The sequence below is a fragment of the Oreochromis aureus genome, linkage group 10, assembly GCF_013358895.1.
Source record: "Oreochromis aureus strain Israel breed Guangdong linkage group 10, ZZ_aureus, whole genome shotgun sequence".
NCBI lineage: Eukaryota > Metazoa > Chordata > Actinopteri > Cichliformes > Cichlidae > Oreochromis > Oreochromis aureus.
Window position 1 is genome coordinate 4,457,207 of NC_052951.1, and position 26,063 is coordinate 4,483,269.

The window sequence follows — 26,063 nt, forward strand, 5'->3', positions numbered from 1 at the left end:
AGTCTTTCAAGTGACTCCCATGTATGCTCCTTGGTCTCGTTGCTTCCATTGCTTCAATTCTTCACATTCACACAGCAAAGTGAATTTAAAGTGAAGGGAGCAGCTTGGCAAATGGCAGCAGAAACATGAAAAATGTTGTTGGTGGCAAGAGAAAATCTCCTTCATATCCAAACATTTCCCACAAGTGGCGAGGCTTGTAGTAACACAGGCCTGTCTGCAGCTCAACGTGGCAAAGACCAAGGAATTGATCGTGGACTTTAGAAGGACCAGGAAAACCTTGACCCCTGTTTCAATCCAGGGGGTCAATGTGGACATTGTAGAGGACTATAAATACCTCGGAGTACACATAAACAATAAACTGGACTGGGTTAAAAACACCCCTGCACTCTAAAGGAAGGGCCAAAGTCGACTCTATTTTCTGAGGCGGCTGAGGTCCTTCAACATCTGTCGGACAATGCTCAGGATTTTTTACGAGTCTGTTGGGGCCAGTGCCATCCTCTATGCTGTTGCATGCTGGGGCAGCAGGTTGAGGGTCGCAGATACCAACAGACTCCATAAACTGATCCACAAGGCCAGTAATGTTGTAAGGATGGAGGTGGACTCTCTTAGGGTGGTGTCTGAGAGGCGGATGTTGTCCTGGATAAGGACAATGCTGGATAATACACCTCCCTCCCACTCCATGATGTGCTGGCTAGTCACAGAAGCATCTTAAGTGAGAGAGTGAGATTACCAAAAAGCACCGCTGAACGACACAGGAAATCATTCCTGCCCGTGGCCATCTCCCTCTACAACTCCTCCATCCATGTAAACATTGCAATAGAGTTACACCCTTTTGCACACACTCTACATTAAAATAGCAAATAAAGTTCACAGGTTAGAGTCAAATCTCAATCATATATATTCAACCCCTGTAATATTCTTTGTCAATATTCTTGATATTTATAATCACCTCTGTGATATTCTTGATATGTATAATTGAGTGATTTGCATATATTAGTGCCATTTCTTAAGCTTGACACATTGGTGTTTATCTGAACAATAAACTGGACTGGTCTCAATTCAGATGCCCTCTACAGAAAAGGCCAGAGCAGGCTGTACCTGCTGCGGAGACTCAGGTCTTTTGGAGTGAAGGGCCCACTCCTGAAGACCTTCTATGACTCTGTGGTGGCCTCAGCCATCTTTTACGGTGTGGTCTGCTGGGGCAGCAGCATCTCTGCCGGGGAGAGGAAGAGACGGAACAGGCTGATCTGGAGGGCCAGCTCTGTTCTAGGATGCTCCCTGTTGGACAACACCTCCCACCCCATGCAGGAGACCCTGACAGGACTGAACAGCTCCTTCGGTGGCAGGCTGCAGCACCCACGATGTGGGACAGAGAGATTCCACAGGTCTTTCCTTCCTTCTGCTGTCACAACAAGGACTTCTATCTATATTTTCTTATCTTGTAAACTCTGTAACATATTGTATTATTTAAATAGTTTAGTGTGTTACTGTTACTGTCTTGGAGCAACTATAACCCACATAATTTCCTTAGGCATTAATAAGGTATTCTGATTCTGACAATCCACAAAGACATCAAACCAAGGTGAAAGCTTAGATGCAGCTAACAGCTGACAGCCAGCTTCAGCCATACTGTAATGTGGCAGATACATCGGTCCATATTTGCTTTTTTCCCCCAATATGTATGCATCTGCATTTATAAACGCCAATGAATGAAGATTTAAAAAGTAAAGAGGAGACAGGAGAATTTCTTCAACCATGCAATTTTTTTTGATATGATGTTTATTCACCAGTGGGCATAGCAAGGGTTTGGCACTAACCCAGAGACTCGTGCAGTAATTGACTATTTGTTGCGACAATAAAAAAAATTATCAGCTGGCCTCTAAACTATATCTAAATCTATCTGAGGTGACCAGAGAGTGACCTTTAAAGGTTTTGTTGGTATGAAGAGCCAACATCACACACCCTCTTTGATATGAAAATGCTTTGGCTAACTCAAGTGTGACAAAGCAAAGAGCAACACTTCAGGCAAAATGTGCTTTCAGCCTGTGTTTATCAGCTGTCACAGGATGGTGTTTACTGTAAACTCCTGTCGTGTTGTGCCCTCTCACTGAAGAAAACACTATTTCACCACACACAGAAACAGAAACCCACGTGATTATCTCCATAAAAGTCTTTTATATTTTTGTATGATATTTCAAATATACACTATTGCTGAAACAGCTCACCTTAACAGACTGACTTCAATCCACTTTTTAATTGTTCTGGACAATACTTGAGCATTTTTTAAAATTATTATTTAAAAGTATTTTTCCCACAAATACATACTCAGTAAATATGTGCAAAGGTTACGCGCCCCCACATGTTTCATATATCTGCACACAGGCAGTGAGAGAGACAGGGCTTATTTTCCATGAATGCATTTATGTAGCACTTTTGTCCAAAACAATGTGAGTGAAAGTGCTACATACAACTTGGGCCCACTCACACACATTGATGACAGTAAGCTACCATTCAAGGCACTGATTTGACCACTGGGACTGATTAAGGTTTCAGTGTCATATCCAAGGTCACTTCGAAATGTGAATCACCTGCATTGTGAATGAGCACAGTCCACGTACCTTACCTAACAGCATGCGAACCCAGTGAAACGGCGCTAAAGTGAAATCCAAACAGCACACAGCTAATTTAGAGTTAGAACAACATCTATTTTAAAAAAACGTGTAAGAAGTTTCATCAGTGGGAAGCTCCATGAATCAACTAAACAAACCATCTTCACAGAAACAGAGCCCACCAGGCATCTTAGAAATTGCACCTGCATGTGAACAAATCCTTTACAATGCCACTTAATGGGTTTTCCAAGTAGAGCAGTAAAAGCGCCAGTTTGTTTGGAGTCTGTTTTTAATTATTCAGACAGACCCATTATCCTACGGCTTTACAGGTGACCCAACAGCAGCGGCACAGTCCAAAGACAAAGCAGAAACCACAATGAGAGCCAACTCCACTGAGTCTGGAGCTCATATTTATTTATTTATTATTTTATTTTTCATGACTTCTGCAGTGAATCTGTTTAACGGCCTGCCTTGGAGTAATTCTGCAGCAGCGAGAAGTCTTTTACAGAGGCGTGTCGCCACCGTCGTGTAGAGAGGAGAGGAGAAGGATGTGGCAGGATGGCATCCTGGCCCAAACACGACATGCTGAGTCATGGTGACAAACACTAATAAGTGATTTATCAGGAAACCTAGGACATAAATCTCCCAGAAAGCTAAGCTGAAAATACTGCCGAAACTAATCCTCCGTCCAAGCCAAGCATCTCCCCTGTCAATTATTTCTGACAGAATTCGCAGCAGCAGAATAGCATGCTAGTCATGGCTCACTGATCAGATGCATGCCTGCATGTCTCATCTTCATTACCATCTCTGCTGCACTGATTAATGAGGCCAGGACTGCTCAACTCCATTACGAAAAATATACACAAGAGCTCAATCAATCAACAACAGACAGCAATCTATGGCTTGAGGGCGTCCCCGACCAAAGCAAGATTTTTTTTGTAGAGTAATTTTAGATGTGATAGCACTAAGGAACGAGCGAGCAAGGTGTGACTGATTTTAAAAGGTCAAGTATGAGGAGCGTATTAGATGGTGAAATAAATTTGGAGTGTGTTGCTAACTTTGACAAATGAGCTAAGGCTAATGGTGAGAAACAATGTGAAATAAAATAAAACATCCTCGCACCATCCCCTCTGTCTGTACGATGTCTGTGTAATGTCCAGTTTGACCAATTTACATCACAGTGAGAACAGTGCAGCCAATAATCCAGAAAATTCAGAGCAAGCGAGTGAATGACTTCAGACAGTATTTCAACCAAATAATGAATAGCCAACAAAAGCACCAGAACAACAATATATACATTTATGTCCATCCTAATAAACTGTGTGAGACCTACAGGCTTTCCAAATCAAAGTCTTTAAATCCACAAAGAACTCTAAGCAAACATTTGTGGACTAAGACCCACGTTTGGCTTGCAGATGAATGTGGTAATGTAAACAAATAAACAGAATATAAGTTCAGAATATAAAATTAGGCAAATGCTGGTTTTTACCCAGCTAGCATGAGAGTGCTCATGTGTGGCTTCAGTGCTCTCCATTGTCCAGCTATCAAGTAAACCATCATCAATATTTCACACAGTGTGGCCTGCAAAAAAAATAAATAAATCATGAATTCATTTTTCCATGAAGAGAAACCAAGTAGGCCAAACAATTTAAGGCTTTGAAATAATTGCCAGAAAATTCAATAAAAAAAATAAAATAAAAAAAATGGAGTGTTTATTGAACCGTCTGACCGGTTCACAAAAAAAAAATGTATCCAAGTTTATAACAGTCAAAATGATACAAGTTTTGCATGTATCATTTTTGCAACATCTGGCTTTTTTGGATCATGCTTTGATACATTGACAGAGTTCTTTTTACTTTTTTTTTTTTTTTAAACTAAAAAAGGAAATACTTTAAAAGATGCACATGTCTGAGTGGGCTCCGTCCTGCAGTGGGGATATTTGGACTGAAAAGGTTGCCCTCTTATCTGCCAGGTCAGAGGTCATCCTTCTCTGAGGTCTGAACTCTTAAACCTGGCAGGTGGTTGGTGCTGCTTTCACTTGCACAGCTGTTTAGTAAAGCCTCATCTCCGGTGAAAATGACAACCTTTCTGTTTACTGAAAGCCGTCTTATGCTCCATCTTAGTCTGTGACGCTAGTGCGGAGAGGCTTTTCTTTGTTAAAGCAAACCCTTTTCTTGTTTCTGTACCACACCTGTTTAATTGTTCGTCTCCTTTGAAACATGTTCTCCACAACAGCTTTGGACAATTTCCATTCATCGCTGGATTTGCTGATTGTGTGGGGCAGATGCATGATGCTGAAAAGCTAGGTGTGGGGGCTCCTTAGAAGTATAGTGTACCCATAATTTAGACATGAACTTTTTTTTTGACACTGAACAGAAAAGATTGTGTTTTTAAATGACTGGCTGGTTAAAAACTCCAGTTTCAAACTGGCAGATAAACAACAAAAACAAAGCAGATTTTTGTTTTTATTGTTTATCAAGCACAAACAGGTTTATAACAAAATGACTTAGAGAAACTGAGTAGTCTGCTCTTTACATTGACTTTTTCTGTAATTGTAAGCTAACGATTAACAAGAGAAAACAGCAACTTCCTGTCACTCACAAGAGCCGCCTCCTTAATTATGCAACACTTTGAGAGGAATTCTCAGTTCTCTGCAGTTTTTCCCCCTAATGGACTCCATCACCCCATCCTGGACCACAATCTGAGTGAGCTGCAGGGTTACTCGGACTCAGAACCTCCAGCCAGTGGAGAGCTGGTTGATGTAGCACTCCAAAGATGAAGTGCCGTTTTACCATGTTAAGATTCTGTTATAAACTAAAATGTGAAACAGGTCTAATGGTATTCAACCATAGTAGGTTTCTGATGGTGTCCTTCAAAAGGCCACGTTAAGACTCTAAAAATCCTAATAATTAATGTGTTCTGAAGTCGATTTCCCCAGTACAATTACAACATTAAGGCACATTTCTCTATAATCGTATCTGAAACATGTCCTGTTGAAGGACACGCTCTATTAAGAGTTTAACATTTCTTCTACATGAATAATTTATCAAAGTGCTGCTGAATGTGACCACCTATAGTTCAGACCTCTGAAAATGAAAAAAGTCCCTTCATAAAGACATACAGTTCTTCTTTTAGAAATCAGTGTGAAAAGCCACTGATCAAAACAATTATTCCCCTACAGACACTCAAAAGCCCAGCACACTAAAGCACGAAGCTGCAGGAGTTGTGACTTTCCATTCAAGACGAGCAGCAATTTCAAATTAGGGCGCACTGTGAAACAGGCTGGCAAAACAAACAGGCTATGACATTAGGCTAAACAATTCAAGGAACGGTGAAATTTACCGTTCTTATGGAAACAACAGGTAGGAGCTTCGGGATGTTGCAATGGAAAACACACGTGCAGTTTCATTTGTTTAAGAGGTTTGATTTTTGGGGCACTGAAACTGCTGAAACCAGCTGCCTGTTACTTTTGAAAATGAGGCTCATGAAAGGATTGAGGATGGACTTGAACTTCCTGTGAGCCGCAATATCAAAACAAACTGGAAGACACTAAAATGCAGCATATCGCTCTGTACATTCATCTGATTTTTACACATAAATGTGGAGCTTAATCAAGATTGCAACTCTTATTAATGGATAGTTTAACTTATGTAATGTAGAAAATGAATGAGGGTTTACAGAACTTAAAGTGAGATGGTAAATATCTGAAGAGAATATAAGCTTCATGTCTAAAATGGAGAGAAACTATGCAGCACTGTTCATTTCCTGCTGCTATTTTGCACATTTCAGTATGACATTGACCTTCAGTAGTGCATATTCATGAGGTTATTTGAAGCTTTGCAGGAATTAGGGCATGACAAGGCAGGTTTGCTCAACATCCTTGCAAGACATCACTCTCGGAAAAGGTGTAGAATTTAAAAGACAAGGGTAACATCACTGTTCACTATTAGAGGATTTCTCTGTCAACTCCTCTGCCAAAGTTGTAAAAATGGGACTTCAAATGTGGTCTTTACGATTCAGTCTCACAATGATGTTCACATGCCCGCTATTACACACCAGAGTCAGCGAGCCGACAGTTTGCCATTACAGAATAAACTCAAGATGAAATCTGATGTGTGATGCAGCCTCTGCAATTTCTTTTACAACTATGTGTTTTATCTGCCCTCTTATGCTTGATATTTGATGCCTTGTTTAAAGTCTACTGTCTTCAGCCTCTGGAGACTGGATGTCAAGAGAATGACCTTGTTAATGCAATTCACCTTTAGACAATGAATACAAAGTCTGTCTGCCAAGGGACGGTGTTAAATATCACAAGCAGGCACTTTACAGAGAGCGCTTCTGCTCTACACATCTTTGATGGAGTGTGAAACATGAGCAGGTTTTTTTTCCCCACTGTAACTTATTCAGTCATTAAAGCTCCTCAAAACATTTTAAATTAAACTTGAATCACTGATTTCACCAGGAAAATGTTAGAGCTTATAATATAACTGATCCCTACAGAGTAACAACAACAAGTCTAACTCTATGCAGCACCCAACCAGTTTCAGCCACTCTGGGTCATTAGCTCACACAGGATACACAGAAATGTTGTGTGTACTACATTGCACAAAAGCACCATAACTATTAACCTGTCGAAATGAGCCCAAATATTTTCCCGAGCCACTGCAATCACCTGATAATGTAACAGAATTGCAACATCATTTCAGCTGATTCATTCAACCTGACACTGTTACCTTGGCCAATGAGCAGATAGCAACAGATAGCATGTTCAGTCCACCCAGTAGTTGCTAGGAGCAGTTAACCTTTTCCAACGCAATGTGCTGATATCCAAGCTGGCAACTTGTACAGCTAGACTCATCACATCCATACTGATAGCCACCCCTAATCGGAAGGTGTTGAATGTCAAACACACAAGGATTTAACTGTTAGCTAAATGATTATCAACAGATTCATCTGAAGGTGTGAGAATGAAGGGTATAACTGGAAACCTAGAGATCTAGAGGAAATACACACCTCAGACTGATTAAGTGCTAAAATTATATTTAAATATCCATTCACACACGTTCGCCCAGTATTTAATATTGCACTTGTAGTACTAAACTGTACAGTGAATCTCAAAAACAAAAGGTTAGGATGGTTGCTAAATAGCCTGCTAACTTTACTGTGAGGTATAACGTTAGTAACAACGCTAGCGTAATAGGGCTGCCACGATTAGTCGACAAGTCACGATTACGTCGACTATCAAAATCGTCGACGACCAATTTAATAGTCGACGCGTCGTTTGAAGCTTTGTAAGATCCCGAAAGACACCAGAATAAGAAGTAGGATTTAAGAGTGTAATAACGGACTGAAACAGAAGATGGCAGCACTGCATGTACAAGGATGCCAGCTGCCGTTAAACCTCGAAGAAGAAGAAGCTGTGTCCCAGAAATCATAGCGCGGCCCTGCTCAGTTTCCAACAATGGCAGCAGCTAGTTAGTTTTAATATTACTCTTATTATTTTTTCTGGGTCACAAAATAAACATTTAACATATTTTCAGGTGAGAATGTAGCTGTGTAAACTTCAAATATCTGCTCAGTTTATCAAGACACCACATATTTTCAAAAGCGCTCCGATGTTTTCGGAGATGTCTGTTACCCACCAGCTCGGTAGCTAGCCGGGGTTCAAGGCTCACTAGAGCCGGTGAGAACACCAGACTCCGGGCAAATCGTTTTCAAACCCACCGCCGTCTTTCACTACTCAGGTTAAACATGATATATAAGTCACTTAGATATCTTAAAAATTTTATTGTTTGGCTTTTTTTAGTATTTTATTTGTTCCTGAGTAAATCGGTTTGGCTGAGATTAAAGTTATAGTTTTTACACAGCTGAATAAACGTCAAGCAGACAGCTGATTATCAGAAGTGTGAGATGCTCGAGAAAATACTTCGGTGTCCTGTTATATTTTAGATAGCAAGGAGCAGACGGCTGAGTTTATTAAACTTCACCGAAACAATCTGCAGATTTCATTAAAATTTAATAAACTATCATCTTGTCTTTATTTTTAGTTAGCACATACCTTAAACACTTAAAGCTGTAAGCTAATGATAGTTATATAAGAGCAGATGCATGCCGGTGCAATAAGCTGTACGTTTTACGTCCAATGGATGCATGATCTGATTAGTCGACTAATCGCAAAAATAATCGGTGACTAGTCGGCTATCAAATAATCATTTGTGGCAGCCCTATAGCGTGAGCATTCATACAACGTTAGCCATTACAAACATTTTAGCCCGTGGACCATAACAGACAGACAACCACAATGCCAGCTGACTCAAACAAAATGGTAAGGTGCATTTCAGGATAACATGAGAATAAAACTTTGGATGGTGTTAGCATTAACTCTTTGAACAGATCTCAATAATAGTTTCGTAAATGCTTCACTTAATTTAAATAGTTTCCTCTTTTGGTCCGAAAACCATTATGGTATTGTTAACATAACATAACATGTTATGTTATGCAGCTATGTGTAGTTTTTAAATGTTCCAAGTGTAGTTTTTAATGTGCGATTCCTGTGTCCACAGGGGTACTATGGACATCTATATCTGGTAAACTGGTGATTCCAAATTAGCCATGGATGTGAGGTGGACAAAGAGCATAGAATAAAATGTTTTATGAATGTATGAAGATATTTATCTTGTACCTGAAGTTTCTTTGACTGATTAGTAAGACTAGCAAATTGCCAAATGCTACTCTAGGCATGATGTAGGCAAATGTATTTAATGATTCCATTGAGTTGTACCATGAATCAACTTTATTTAAACTAAAGCTACTGCTCTTTGTCCATGCAAGTGTGTGTGTGTGTGTGTGTGTGTGTGTGTGTGTGTGTGTGTGTGTGTGTGTGTGTGTGTGTGTGTGTATCTGAGAGCAAGAGACTATGCTCTGGCTTTTTGGCACATGTCGTTTTCCATAAAGCATTTTGAGCTGCCAAGTGGTACAAAAAGTTGTATATAAATAAAGAACAGAACTGTTAAAATGCAAAAGTCACACGAACAAGTTTTCTGTGAGGTGAAGTTGTTTTTTTAGTGCTGTGTGCTTTCCCCACTGACATCAAACATGATTGAAAAGTCATCAAGTCTTTCAAGGTGTGTTTGGCAACTCAAGCCCAACCAAACCTGTAACCAAACCTCGTTTTACAGAAAACAACAAGAAAGCAATTCGTTATGAAGAGACACATAAAATAAAAATATCAAATGGATTTAAAAGACACCAACAGAACAGTTTACAATTTAAACATGTTTATTATGTATTCCAAGTCATTCAACCATAATATAGCAATGATTTGACTTTTTTAAGAAAACATCCTGACTGTGTGATAGCGCGTAAGACCTTACGCATTATGAAAAAAAGAAATATATATATATATATATATATATATATATATATATATATATGGACTGTGATATTCAAAAGGAATTATTATGAAGGAAACATACACAGATGCAAAACTAGGGGTCAATAATCTGCACACTGAGAAATGAACTCAATCTATTTATTGCACATCGTCTTAAATGAGCTTAAAATAAAAAGTTCAGGGCCTGTAACACAACAGATAACAGCTGTCTCATTCAATAGGAAACACTGGGTGCAAGAAAACAAGGGGATGGAAACAATGTGCTTCACTCACCAGACATTAAATGCCGTCTGCCTCGTGATAAGTAAGTAAATAGCTCTGACTTCTACCAAATACTGCTGTCACAAAGAAAATAAGTGCTTTCAGCCCCAGCTGCACGATCTATAAACATTACACACATACAATTTAGGATGGAGATTCTACAATAGGAACAATGTGCCACTACCTTGTCACATTACTGCTATAGCAGCACCGTGTGTTTACGTTCCTTACTGTCCACAACAATTAGACAAGCCTGGGCATCTCTGAGAGGAAGAGAGGTGTCTGCCTGCGATGATGATTCGGTAACTAAAAACGAAGCTACTTCAACAATCTTCAACGAAGCATGGTACTTCGCAAAATCCCGCCCCAAACACAGCAGAGTACAGCAAGGCTACGAAGGAGCAGATACTAGCAGTTGGTGATAAGCAACCCAAAGTAAACATACGACTTCACCGAGTGTCCCTAAAGCACACACTACATGTACTTAATGTGAAAGGAAGAAAAAAACGATGGATGGAAATTACTCATGTGTTCACATGGTGGAAAAGCAGGGCCTAAGACACTGGTTAAAATCCTCAATCCAAGGCACAAAATCCCAGCTATGAATATTTTTCAATTTTATCAGGTGGCAATACTGTGCAGGCTCCTGAAGAGTTACAAGGTTAAGTAAGCAAAAAGGAAAGAGATCTGCCAGTGTTTATTTTGAAATCATGCAACTCTTCAAATAAAACCTCATTCTCTCTTATTTTATGAGTTTTCCTAAAAATGATTTATTCATCATATAGTGAATTTTGGGGTGTGTGGGCTAAAAAGCAAAAAACAGGCCAACAACCCCCAAGAGAGTCCTTCTAACCCCGTAGAAATCAATGTAGAACAACAAATGTTGCAGGCTTTGTTACTTAACACATGTTGTTGTTTACACACATTTAATATGAAGGCTGCTACATCACGATCCAGTACAACTGGGACTGCAGTTAGATAAAGATGAATAATTATTGCAGTGCTGAATGAGTCGCCGATGGGACAGTGAGCCTGGGCAAAGCAGAGCAACGTGTGGCTTCTAGCTGAGAAGAGCAAACCTTGTGTGGAGAGCTAAACTAGGCAAGGATGAAATCCTGAGGCGAGAATATGAACTGGAAAGGTTTCAGGCCTGAGGAAAAGAGGTGACAAGGTGAGGTGGAGCAGTGTGGATGGTTTATGAAGGAGAGAGGTGGACAACATGAAAAACCTTCACCGTTCTACTTTTACAAGAATTTATTAAAATGTGTTTCTTATTCTGTTATAGCCAACTGTGAGGTCTAAATGATATGTTCAGTGTGTTTCACACAGAGTGCTTTTTATTTTAGTAACTGTGCGGGTGCGGGGAAGCTCCTCCCTCACTAAAGTGAAGCACTGACAGGAACTGATGTCTGACAGGAAGTTTTGGTTTTGTTATGCTTTTATTTTGAAGTCCACTAACCACGCTTTCTTTTGAGGTCAACTTCCTTCATCTGAAAGGAATTAATTATCCACCGTCAGTGGGGTTAACCATTAGATGAGAGTGGGCTGAATATTCAGTTTGTTTGTATATTATTTAAATGGGGTTTATTTTGTAGTCAGATGTATGTGGGGTGTGTTAAAATGAGTCCACTGTATGTGTTTATTTGTAGTGTGTCAGGGAGGATCTCTTAAATTTTATTGGTGGTATGATCAGTAGCTATTTAAGGAGGGTTTTTGGTTGCTGGGATGTTCATGTTGAGATGTTGAACCTTGGTATCTTTAGGGGAAATATATTCAGAGCTCTGGAAAACGACTAAAGTCTGTTATGGTCGTTTTTTTCTGTCATCTGGTCACCTTTATGTTAACCATCGACTGCTACAGTAACTAATACTACATGTTATCATTTTTATGCATAAAGATCTTCAACTATAACTACCAGAGTTACATATGGCAGTGTTGTTTAATGTTTGTGTAACTCTTTATTTGTTGGTAGATTATAATGTATATTTTACCTTTTTATAATGAAGAAAATAATCCAAATTCTTTGTAACACTAATAAAAACACCCTAAAATCTAATCGTTAAGTCCTTATTTTGACAAATGTTACTAATAATTAGAAAAGTTATTATGATAATTAACATGCCACCTTCACCCCCAACCTCGGTAAGTACAATGTTAATCATTATTTCTTTCCCTCCATTAGCCTAAACACGTGATTGTTATTTCAACCATCAAGACACAAGTCTTCCATTAAAAACAAACCCTGACATTTTTAATTCCAGGATCTCAGAGTCCGGTCACTGTAAGTGCTTAGCAACTTGTTGCCTACAAGGGCAACAAGGAAGGAATGTGTCTCTTTAATTTCACCTCTTCTACTCCGGCAATCATAGCAGACTAAACCTTTAAACAGCACAGTTGAACAGCCTTAAAGACTCATCAGTTTTTAGAGCTCTTACCTTAGAGCTAATATAAAGTTATTTTTCTGCTTTTAACTTCCCCCAGCACGTCTAATGGCACTGAAAGATCTTAGGGGATAGGCTCAACCGTCCTATGAACTTTAGGGATCTTAATTACTATATTATCACAGTTTCTTTACTTTACAATACAAAGCACCTCGAGGAAACTGTTGTAATTTGGTGCTGTGTAAATAAGACCGAATAGAACTGAGTGACAACGGTGCACACTTGACAGTGGCTCATCAAAGAATCGTCGCCCTGATGAAATTCACACCCTGTCTGGCTTCACAGCAGTGCACACCTGACCAGTCGAGGGTGGGGTTGTTGAATTGTTTTACAAAGTTAGCGTACAGCTGAGCTCTCAATGAAATGCTTCGCCTCTGACAACACGGCAGAATTAGAATAGCAAGTAACAAACGTGCCCTCCACGCTGAATAAAATCACCAAACCCACCAAACTACTGACAGCTAATTTTTGTTAGCTGTCAGCAGTTATAGAGCTAGGGCTGAACATGTTCTTGTAGTTATAATGTACTGTGAAAACTCAAAGGGTGGATTTGAAGTTATACAACTCCAGATATGTCAGAAACTTTCTGTGAAAGGTCTTGTTCTGCTCCTGTTAATGAGATGTCAGACAGTGACAAAGGTTTTACATTCACACCACCATGCTTTTTGCACGATCTGCCAGTAAAGTAGACAAAATAGAAAGCAGAGCCGTGCACAGCAGCTGCACACAGACAGTATGAAGACTTAAAATTACTGTGCTGACGTATGAAGTGACCGTGAAACAAACTTTCATTTTTCCTAAAAACTTTTATATTAACATGCAAAAGGATATTTTTCATTTATCCAGCATTATTTTCTCTGAATTTTATCTATTCTTTCATTTATTGTGGTTGAGTAAGACGTTTTTACTCACTTGTAACACATTGGTAAATTATTATTAAACTTCTTACAGTTTATGCATCAGAAAATGTTCAATAAACAACATTTTATAGTTTTGAGAGATATTTGCAGCCTGGAATTAAAACAAACACTCTTAATATCACTAAGTCTTGCTGTTTGTTTCGATTGCATCGTTGCCTGGCTGTTTTTGTGCTTTTACCATACTGCATCATTATTATAGAGCTCATCAAATGTCTAACCTAAAAACAGAGAACTGGTTTCTTTCATCCAATCAAAAGTTAGTAGTCTAAGTATTTATCAGTATTTATCAGGACTCCTTGTTTATACATATGAAGTACTGACCGGAGTGCTGTGACACATGACCTTAAAAGTTTGGGGGAGGTTGATTGTAAGGTCTGAGGTTACCTCTGCTGAACTCTGGTTATGATCCAGACTTCAGTATGAACAAAACAAGAAGAGCCGAGCACGTATAGACACGAGGCTATGATATGACAAAGAAATTGGAATGTGACACGAAAAACTGCAGTTATATTTAAAGTTCATTCCTCGAAATAGAAGGTGCTTAAAACATAGAAAAAAAATAGTTTAATGCAGGAACAATCTTCCTCACCTTGAATATGCGAAAACATAAGCTTAGAGAAAGTATTCAAGATGAAGTTATTCTTGGCTGCTAGTCAAGAATAACATTTATTAGTTACAATGTATCTGACACAATGGGTGGCACTCTGGGTACAGACAAGACGTGTGTAGATACACTACGATCATTATATATAGAAATTGTATAACATTGTTCCCGAGCTCAGTTTTTTGCTGCAATCTTTCCTTCAAGGGTAATTCAGAAATAGCAGATACAGGTTTTTATCTGCTCACAGAACAATGAGGCTAAACATTTATGTGGCACTGCACTTTCAGCAACACCTTTCCCCAGCAACTGACACCAACTGCTGACAGAAAAATATCCGAGTCAAATCGCTGACAGCTTCCAGTGCTTCCCAGAACGATCTGCTGAGTTTCTACACTTTTCCTAAGACGGTTGCTTCACACAACTGGTTGCCAACAAACTCCTGAATGAGAACTTTAGTTTGCAGATCCGATCTCATTATCCTCTGCTGGGCCATTGTGGAAACACCCTGGCAACTTGCTAATCAGCGCCTGTGTCAATGCCAGGATTGTTTACGGGGGAATGGAATCTCCTCTGGGAATGTCACAGCATCCTCAGAGGACTGCGAGTGTGCAGCGAGCTTGGAGCAAGATGCTTTATCCACACTAAGAACGAGAGAGCCAGCGGTCCCGTGTATTTGTGGGACAGGGCCTAAGGACAGCAGTGTATGCATACTGCATCATTAATGAACATACAGAAAGGAATAATAATGGACACAGCCCCGCACAGTGCGTCAGTATCTGTGCCTGGGGTCAGAGGCCACGTCTGGCTTTGTGTTTGTGCGTGGCTGTCGAGGACTGAGACAAACAAGGAGACCTTTCAGGGTGGAGGAGGTTTCACGTACACGGGAAGACAACAAAAGAAAGCAGCTGGTTGCATAACAGGAGAACGAGGACAGTCAGTGTCCTTTGAGTTTTGGTTCATTTCTTTAATTATTGTGTCTCAAACCAGACAGCACTGTATACAGGTCGACTTTGTTTAAGCCTTGATCGTTTTAACATGCATTTACTGTTTGGATAAACTTCACATTGCTTTACCATTTCCTTTCTGTATACAATACATGATGAAAACTTATCAAAATAAGATGTAGCTACTGTATTTTTCAGACCATATGGCACACTGGATTATAAGGCACACTGTCGATGAACAGGTCTGTTTTCATACATAAGGCGCACCGGATTATAAGGCGCATTAAGCAAACAAAACAGTCAGATAAGTCAAACTTTACTCAACTCATTCTTCTTGCTTTCTCCACTTCCGTACCATTGATTCAATAATGTTGAATTCTCTCACAGCTGCGCTATTCCCGTGTTGTTGCAGTATATTAATGACTAACCTCGCATTGTGGATGGATTATCTCAGTAGTTCTCCTGACTGAAGTTTGGTCTGTTTACAGCATCCTGCCATATGATTGCATTTGTCCCTAACGATCGGGAAGTTAGCGTTCATCCTCCAGCTTCACTGTGTTTATTTTATGCTAACATAGCTGTGTCGCTAGCGATCACGTAGCATATCATTATATACCAGATAGTCCAACTTCAGTAACCCTACAAACGTCACTGCTGTTTAGTTTTCTGTCTTCATTTATGTTGGAAGTGATAGCAGAGCTGTACGTTTGAATGTTTCAGAAATCGCTCAGTCAGAACATGCTATATCATGTTTAGGTGGAAACTAGCGAGCTAACTTCCTGCTAACTTCTAACTCCGTTAAATTTAATAAACTCTGTTTTCATGGATGCCTGGATGTTAAACTTAATTGTTACACCTGGTTAGGGCTGCCACGATTACGTCGACTATCAAAATCGTCGACAACCAATTTAATAGTCGACGCGTCGTTTGAAGCTTTGTACGATCACAAAAGACGCCAGAATAAGAAGTAGGATTTAAGAGTGTAATAACGGACTGAAACAGAAGATGGCAGCACTGCATGTACAAAGATGCCAGCTGCCGTTAAACCTTGAAGAAGAAGAAGAAGCTGTGTCCCGAATTCATAACGCGGCCCAGCGCGGCCCTGCTCAGTTTCCAACAATGGCGGCAGCTAGTTAGTTTTAATATTACTCTTATTACTCTTTCTGGGTCATAAAATAAACGTTTTCAGGTGAGAATGTAGCTGTGTAAACTTCAAATATCTGCTCAGTTTATCAAGACATCACATATTTTCAAAAGCGCTCCGACGTTTTCGGAGATGTCTGTTACCCACCAGCTCGATAGCTAGCCGGGGTTCTAGGCTCACTAGAGCCGGTGAGAACACCAGACTCCGGGCAAATCGTTTTCAAACCCACTGCCGTCTTTCACTACTCAGGTTAAACATGATATATAAGTCACTTAGATATCTTAAAAATTTTATTGTTTGGCTTTTTTTAGTATTTTATTTGTTCCTGAGTAAATCGGTTTGGCTGAGATTAAAGTTATAGTTTTTACACAGCTGAATAAACGTCAAGCAGACAGCTGATTATCAGAAGTGTGAGATGCTCGAGAATATACTTCGGTGTCCTGTTATATTTTAGATAGCAAGGAGCAGACGGCTGAGTTTATTAAACTTCACCGAAACAATCTGCAGATTTCATTAAAATTTAATAAACTATCATCTTGTCTTTATTTTTAGTTAGCACATACCTTAAACACTTAAAGCTGTAAGCTAATGATAGTTATATAAGAGCAGATGCATGCCGGTGCAATAAGCTGTACGTTTTACGTCCAATGGATGCATGATCTGATTAGTCGACTAATCGCAAAAATAATCGGTGACTAGTCGACTATCAAAATAATCGTTTGTGGCAGCCCTACACCTGGTAAAGCAGCAACACTAATCATTTTATTAAAGATGAAAGAATTTAGACAGTTTTTTCCTCTCAGTGATGCTGCAGTGTTCGTTTGTTTTTGGGACCTGAAGAGGACGGAGTTTAGGACCCAGATTACTCCGCGAGGCTCCTGTCTACGGTAGCTGTAATGCTCCGACAATCCATCAAGCGGTGCGGCTTCGTAGCTTACCAAAGTCCTACTAAAGCATTTTTGACAGATTCTTGAGCGTCGTGTACCAAATAAAATCGGTTCGAGGTCAGTAAGCACAACCAGAATTCAAACATAAGGCTTATAAGGAGGATTAGACACCAGAGGTGAAGGGAGCCACCAGGCTGAAGAAGGAGTCCTATCGGGCTTGGTTAGCCTGTGGGACTCCGGAGGCAGCCGACAGGTATCGACAGGCCAAGCGGAATGCGGCTCGGGCAGTGGCTGAAGCAAAAACTTCGGGTGTGGGAGGAGTTCAGAGGCCATGGAAAAAGACTTTCGGACTGCCTCAAGAGATTCTGGCAAACCGTCAGGCGTCTCAGGAGAGGAAAGCGGTGCTCTACCTGCACTGTGTATAGTGCTGGTGGAGCGCTGCTGACGTCGACTGAGAAAAATTGTCAGGCGGTGGAAGGAATACTGAGGACCTCCTTAATCCCACTGACACGTCTTCCGAGGAGGAAGCACAGTCTGGGGATGAGGGAATGACCCGCCAATTTCGGGGCGAGGTCACTGAGGCAGTTAAACAACTCCTTGGTGGCAGAGCCCCTGGTGTTGATGAGGTCCGCCCCGAGTTCCTGAAGGCTCTGGACGTTGTAGGGCTGTCCTGGTTGACACGCCTCTACAATGTTGCGTGGAGATCAGGGGCAGTACCCTGGATTGGCAGACCGGGGTGGTGGTCCCCATCTTTAAGAAGGGAGACCGGAGGGTGTGTTCCAACTACAGGGGATCACACCTCAGCCTCCCTGGGAAAGTCTATGCCAGGGTGCTGGAAAGGAGAGTTCGTCCGCTAGTCGAACCTCGGATACAGGAGGAACAATGCGGTTTCCGTCCTGGTCGCGAACACTGGACCAGCTCTTTATCCTCTCAAGGATACTTGAGGGTGCATGGGAGTTTGCCCAACCAGTCTACATGTGTTTTGTGGACTTGGAGAAGGCATTCGACCGTGTCCCTCGGGGTGTCCTGTGGGAGGTGTTGCGGGAGTATGGGGTGTCTGGCCCATTGCTACGGGCCATTCGATCCCTATACAACCGTTGCAAGAGTTTGGTTCGCATTGCCGGCAATAAGTCGGACTCGTTCCCGGTGGGTGATGGGCTCCGCCAGGGCTGCCCTTTGTCACCGGTTCTGTTCATAATTTTTATGGACAGGATTTCTAGGCGCAGCCAAGTGGCGGAGGGCTTTCGCTTCGGTGGCCTCAGAATCTCATCTCTGCTTTTGCAGATGATGTGGTTCTGTTGGCTTCATCAGGTGAAGGCCTCCAGCTCGCACTGGAACGGTTCGCAGCCGAGTGTGAAGCAGCGGAATGAGGATCAGCACCTCCAAATCTGAGGCCATGGTTCTCAGCCGGAAAAGGGTGGAGTGCCCACTCTGGGTCGGGATGAGTTCCTGCCCCAAGTGGAGGAGTTCAAGTATCTCGGGGTCTTGTTCGCGAGTGATGGGAGAAGGGAGCCGGAGATCGACAGACGGATTGGTGCTGCGGCTGCAGTGATGCGGACGCTGCACCGGTCCGTCGTGGTGAAGAGGGAGCTGAGTGTAAAAGCGAAGCTCTCAATTTACCGGTCGATCTCGTCCCTACCCTCACCTATGGCCACGAGCTGTGGGTAGTGACCGAAAAGAACGAGATCGCGGATACAAGCGGCAGAAATGAGCTTCCTCCGAAGGGTGGCTGGCCTCTCCCTTAGAGATAGGGTGAGAAGTTCGGCCATCCGGGAGGGGCTCAGAGTAGAGCCGCTGCTCCTCCACATCGAAAGGAGCCAGTTGAGGTGGTTCGGGCATCTGACAAGGATGCCTCCTGGGCGCCTCCTGGGTGAGGTGTTCCGGGCATGTCCCACCGGGAGGAGGCCCAGGGCAGACCCAGGACACGCTGGAGAGATTATATCTCTGCTGGCCTGGGAGCGCCTTTGGTGTTCCCCGGATAAGCTGGAGGAGGTGGCTGGGGAGAGGGAGGTCTGGGCTTCTCTGCTTAGGCTGCTGCCCCCGCGACCCGGCCTCGGATAAAGCGGATGAAGATGGATGGATGGATGGAGGAGGATTATAAGGCACACTGTCGATTTTTGAGAAAATTAAAGGATTTTAAGTGCGCCTTATAGTGCAGAAAATACGGTACATAAAAGACACTGAATTTATTTTTATTTACTCCTGATAGAACCTTCAAAAAAAAAATCATGATACAAGTGCTACGTCATAGTGCACAGCGCTATAGAGATTGACAGACCACGTGACTTTCGCGCATTGCATGCCGGGCACTGGTGGCAAACCAATCAAAGCAATGCATCAAACGCAAGCATTTGCAGCACCGCAAAACGTTCATTCTCCGGTTCCAATACCTTCTTGGTTTTTCTTTGCCCCCCAAAAAAGGTATGTACAAAAACGAAGGAGAACAATGCCAGTCCGTACAAAGACAGACTTGATGAAAAGTCAAAGAAAAGATACGAGGAAAAAATCAAAGGAGTGAAAGGGTTAGACCCTTACGAGCACACAGAGTGGGCAAAAGACGTTAGCGTGCTGCCCAACTTTCACCACGCTCATATTTATAATTATACGGTTCTTGGAGTGAGTGCATACACTCATGAAGTTTAGTAACTTCAGGTCACTGCAACAAGCCCAGGTACAGTTTACCGACGGATGGGTACAGGACCTTGAAATGCACCGTGTAGAACGAAAGACCATCGTACAAACAAAGGTAAGTTTACCAGTCTCACAAATTGTCTTCATAAATACACATTCGTTAACCGTTTATTAATATAACCTTTGAGCTCAACGGTAATTAATTAGTAGTGGAAATAATTTCTGGTACGCATTACAGAAATGTAGCAGTGACAATAATATTGTATGTTGTAATCGTACTGGGAAATTAGTGATACAAAAAAACTGTTTTATCCTGTGAATAAAAGTATATGTTTTTGTCAATGTACCATGGTAATAACAGAAGCGAAACGCAATATTGTGTCAGGACAATTCACTATTTATGCACAATAAACAAAGGAGCATAGGCAACCATTTCTGTTCAGCGCCAGACTTGCTTGTAACCTATATCACCAATATGAGCCGGGGGGTTAACAGCTGTAAAATGTCTGGTACAGCCATCTCACCCACCATGATACATGGTGTGATATAACCGAGTGCTTCACCAACCAATACGCAGTAAACAAAAAAAAGATGACGGCACAGTTTCATTAAGATCTTATTTAAAACAGAAACTAACAGAAACACAACAGTTCCAAGTCATGTTTGGTTTGGAGAGCAATTACTTATCTAGTATTTCATCTTGGTCATGTGAACAGTCTTGTTATAAAAAAAATGACACAAAGCCAAAACAGTTCTAAAGCCTGACATTTCACCATTTCACAAAGGACTAATCCAATCCCTCCTCATCCTTATACGGCCTGATAAAAAGCTTAGGAATTCATCAACAAACAACTCCCTGTGACACCAAAATGAAATGAGACAGTTTGCAGTAATAACCAAGAAAAACGCCTCCCAGAGTGGAAAAGCTTTACTTGAAGAGGGTTACACAGAAATAACTGTGGTATATTCCAGAAGCCTATAGATAGCTTTGCCTGACTAAAACCTAAGAGTCATGTGATGAGTAATATATGATCTCTCCCTTTCTTGGGGGTATGTCTGTAGAAATTCTCATCAGCTTGAATCTGGCTTTAATCCTCTCAGCTATGAACACAATACTTATTCAAACTACAATAATAACATTGCTGTATAGGAATCCTGTTCCAAATCTCAATATCACAGCTATCATTACAAAAGTGAAGTAAAACAATTCATTGCATAGAGCAAAAACCAAATCTTTAATCCTGCTCCCCTAAATGATGACATGATTTATGGTGATTATCCCACTTCTGCCGTGTCATAATGACCCTATGACATGAAAACTATGCATCCATCCATGCTTTTTGACAGCTGCACTTTATTGCAAAAGAATGACACCAGACTCATTGCATGGTGAGTTTTGCATACCCAAGTTACAAGCAAGCCTCTGTCCACTCTATTTCCACACTGTGCGTACACTTCAGCCAATCGCTACTGGATATTAAAACTGTTGTCTTAATGCTGAATATCTGTGCAGGCTCACTTTTTTAACCCTCGCTAAACTGATCCAGAACTATTCTATAAAACCGGACTCAAAATGTTAATTTCCAGCTCCATATTTTTATTCTTTAGCTCTAGTAGAGTAGTTCTGCACAGTCACAGCTCAATAATTATAACATTTATCTTTTAAAGGGTGCAGCAAACAAAAACAACACCGCTTCCTACTGGGTTCAGTTAACGACAGTCCTGTGACGTGATGAAAGAAGAAACTGATGCAGTGTTGTCTTTTTTGTTGTCAGTTTTAAATAAATAAAATAGAAGTACAAAAAAAATCTATACTAAACTTCTTTAGTTATGGTCCACTTATGCCACAAGGCAAAGGGATAGATAAGTCTTTTTTAAAAAGCCACAAGAAGAGCAGTGCTGTCTCAATGAAAGGGCAGCGAGAGTCATATTTGGATCAGATGTGCGACTTGACCACAAAACCGAAGTACGACACAGCTATTCAGCCATCTCTCTACACTTTGTACTGCTGGAAAAGAGCTGGCTGAGGGAAAGGTTCATGACCAGGGAGTTCGTAACGAGTCGGTTACTTTAATCAGGCACTTAAATCAGGCAACTTATCTTTCTGGCCTGGTGTCTTTTACAATAATACAATTTGTGATGTCACTGTCTGTTCATTTTTTGTCGTATGGAGAAAGAGTGTGGGACATTAAAATCTTGCGTTTTGCAGATGAACGGTTAAATATACACTGTTGATGATCGCAACACTACAAATGATTAAAAAAAAAGATTTTTAGTATTACTGCCATCATGGAAACATCCTTTTCATAGTGTTTGCAGTGAATGCTTCTCTGCTTCTTCGTTGGACTTTAAATGGCCAAAACATTTTTTCTCCACACTGACAAATTTCTTAGACCCGTCATTTCACCAACGTCCTCGGGTTTTTGAACCTTTAACTGTGTCCAGTTCGTGTTTGGTAACACTGTTGCTTAAGTTTTCATTAACATTTCCTCCTCCTAATATTCTGATGTGTACAGCTGCAGCAGCCAAACATCAGCACATGTACTGCTGCTAGGTGATGTGCCAAAAACTGATTTCCAGTATTTATCAAACAAACCAAAAAAATGATTTTTTGCATTTAAACTGTTGTAAATTACTTGTTGGCCTATAATCTGTCACACGTAACTCATTTTGACCCAGCAAGAACATTTCTGTTAGAATCGGCAATCATTTTTCAGCCAAGTGACTTTTATATATCCTTCAATTGTCCAGGTAAAACTGGTCACTGAAATTCAAATATGTTTTAGGAGGACAGGATATTTTAGGAGGCCAGAACTGGACTGATTATAATGTAGAACACAGAGCAGGTGCAATAACGCAGAGTCATAAGGATACTTGCACAACAGGGCAATTCTTTAATGTAAAAATACATGCCCCTCATAAATCCAGTTCACTACACCCCAAGTATCAATAACCAAAAATATTCTATATTTAAAAAAGAAAAAGAAAAACACAACTACAGCTGCTACTCCTACACTCTGCATCAACCTAACTAACATGTCTAACTCTGTTCTAACCAACTGACTGTCTGGATGCAGCGCCATTCTCATCATCACGGGTCTTTTCTATTCTTAGAAGTTGTTCCCAACAGTTAACATTATTTTATCACAGTCCCACTACTGTCGCCAAGTGCTTGCTTATAGAGGGTCACCTGGTTGTTGTCATTTTCTTTGTATTATTGTAGGGTCTTTACATTACTAGATTTGTAAAAATGAATTGAACTGAACATGTATATAATAAAGAAAAAGGTTAGTCAACCTTACAATGGGTTTATTTGGTCAGTTGCTCCTGCAGTAAAAGGAAATTGACTGCAGCAGAGGGTAAAGTTGCAAAAAATGTAACGAGCCAACGTGAGACAAGCGGGGTTATTTCTTGATATAAAAGATACTGAACTAGAGCAAAGGGTTAGACCAGAAAAGACATCAAGCACCGACATACTGGGAATGCTAGTAGTCCCCGAAATGTAGATAAGAACTCAGTGTTTGCTCTCATAAATACACACAGAGAGGGGAAAAAATGGAACTGCTGCAGTCATGTTTTCTCGCTGCACTGAACCGTGACCCTGACAGCAAAATACTTAACAAACCATAGCTTGTAAACTGTTCCAGCCCAATCACGGTGCAGGCTCAAACGTGATAGGTTTCACAGGCATGCTGCTCCCACTAATCATCCATGCAAACTGAGAAATGTTGCACAAGGGAGACAATTACAAAACAAAATCTTCCCCAGAAACTTAACTCCAAATGCCCTTCAGCAAGGCATTTAGTTCCTGAATCTGGCAGCGATGTACAGCTGTGATGAATGGGATGATGTTATGTGTACAGCCCTCTGTGTTTTAAGTTGGTTTGCCTGGTTAAAAAAAAAGGAGTGAAGGCTTCAATACATGTCTGATTACACTGTAATCTAATACAAGGCATGAAGCATCAGAAGACCATGGGAACTGTGGATCAAATAACATGTGAGGGAATAGGGAGCTTTCAGACACTCCCATATGGATGACATCTAATTTAAGATTCAACATTTGAAACGAAATCATTTTAAAAGAGAATACCAAATGCAGAGAAATAGGGCCAACCCCTTTTACTGATAGAAGCAGTGCATTTGTAAGGGCAATAAAACACCCAAAAAGAGATTACAATGAACTGCAGAATTTGTACGGTAGTAAACGTGAAATATCAGATATATCTATATATAAAAAAGAGAGTTTAATGTTAGCATACACAAACAGAAATGAATTGTATCCCATGAGAGCACGACACAGGCTCCAGGTGAATGCGGCATCACCTGGTTCAGAAAATGCCACACAGTCTGTGTTTAATCCAACTCTCATACCGATGAAAGTGATTAACCAGACTCTCTTTTTAAGTTCGGAAATTGTAGAGCCGAACAGAACAAAATATCACAAATATACCCGAAATTCTCTGGTTCTTAACATCCTGACAGTGGAGCACACAATTAAAGCAAAGCGCTGTTAAACTGCCCCTTTTTCCAACCAGATTTTCAATATAATTTGCACAACTAGGGGGACTAAGCAACTCCACGCAAGCCTCGATTAGCTGGCGAGACATTATTCGCGCTGTGCCCGAATCCCCCCTTCACACACCACCATCACCACCGTCTCATCAGCACTGCGGCTCTAAATAACGTTATCTAGAGGGGCAAAAAAGCGAGTAAAGCACGCAGTGCGAGCATGTAGCATGAATGTGCTAAAAGTACCTGCGTTTTGTGGTTGTGGTCTGCGGTCCCTGACCACCGCTGACTGGCTGGCGAGGGGAGCTTAGCTCTTGCCGTCTACGTCTGGAGCTTCACCGCTGTTAAATTCCCTCCTCATCGCAGCTTAACCGGACACACTCATACACGTCAGACACTAAGTATTTGGAGGATATCATTGAGCGAGTCCCCGGCCTCGAGGAGAGCGCGCCAGTGGTCGTGTTCACAGTTAGTTGGGTTAACACTAAACAAAAAAAGACTCCCCCGGGACAGCAAGGCGCACGAGCAGCCCTTTCAGTCTGTCACTTACTGTTTCTCCTCTGGAGGGAAAAAATCAACACCGCTATCTTCCTCGCAGTTTTCATTCCCGCTGGAAGCCCGAGTATGGTCAATTCCCCATTCCCTCCAGTCACAGGACGATATTTCCAGAAGAAAACTTGTACAAAAAGAAACCCTCTCCTCCGCGTGCACACCTCGGAGTGGAGTGATACTGACTGGAGCGGAGGAGCGGCGCTTTCGCTGTGCTGCGTTCACCGGCTGTCGGAAATGTCCAACCCCAAAGCATGGGAAAATAGGACACGGGATTCGCCGTCATACTCCGCGATGGTGTAAGGATGAGACTACAGCTTAGCTGAGAAGTGGCTCGCTGGTTGACCAAACCTGCAGCACCATATTAAAAGAATCGATATTCCAATATAAACCTCGTTCAGACTTGTAAAATGCCACATAACCAGACACCAATACATTTATTTAATATTTCCAGAATGCTCCGTGTCTGTGTCTGAGTTAAATAAACAAAAGCCTGTCAGTGAGATGAATATTATCTTTGTGCTCGAATAAGCATCTTAACAAGTCAGACAGGGGTCACCGGTCGTGTTAGATAAATAGTATTGTTCCCAACTGTAATGGTCAACATCTTTTGGTTCCCATGTGCCAGTCTGATTCCATATTACCTAGAAGGCTCTAAAAAAAGGAGTCATACCCAAGTAACAGAGGAAGGCCACATAGATGTGGAAACATGCCCATAAGAGGAGACTTTTATTAGCTACAGAAAGCCGATTCAGCATCTACGTCTTTCTTTTATATTTGCCTGTACTCAAATACAACAATGCCTCAGTACTCTTGTCTTCTGTTACTCCAAAATCATGACAGAGAACTATATTTCACATTACTATTGAATCTTCTGTGATATATTTAATTTTCTCCGGCATTTTGCTCCGGTGGTCCTCCATACGGTACACACAAACGCATAACAGAGAGTATAGAAAATTTCATTGTTGGGGAGTCATAACATGAATACAAATGAGTAACTTTCCGTTACAGTACCAAAAGGTGGACTGCTTTGGTGCACTGAGTCCATGTAACTGCCATTTAACCAGGCAAATCCTCAAGAACGTGTTCTTAATTACAGTGGTGGCAGGGGAAAAGACAAAACCTCTCGAGGAAATATGGGTGGAGAAAATTCTACATTTTAAAGAAG

The 26,063-nt window shown here is 41.1% G+C and overlaps 1 protein-coding gene across 4 annotated transcripts in view; it reads right to left on the bottom strand.

Annotated features, from left to right (window-relative positions):
- Window positions 1-25,150, bottom strand: part of arhgap32b (Rho GTPase activating protein 32b) — a 120,545-nt gene extending 95,395 nt beyond the window's left edge. For 3 of the 4 annotated variants that reach the window (XM_031738497.2, XM_039618503.1, XM_039618501.1), the window contains exon 1: window positions 24,590-25,150. The gene's annotated coding sequence lies outside the window, so the exon portion shown is untranslated. The remainder of the gene's footprint in view (window positions 1-24,589) is intronic. The other variant, XM_039618502.1, reaches the window with a different exon arrangement.
- Window positions 25,151-26,063: the final 913 nt, after the last annotated feature.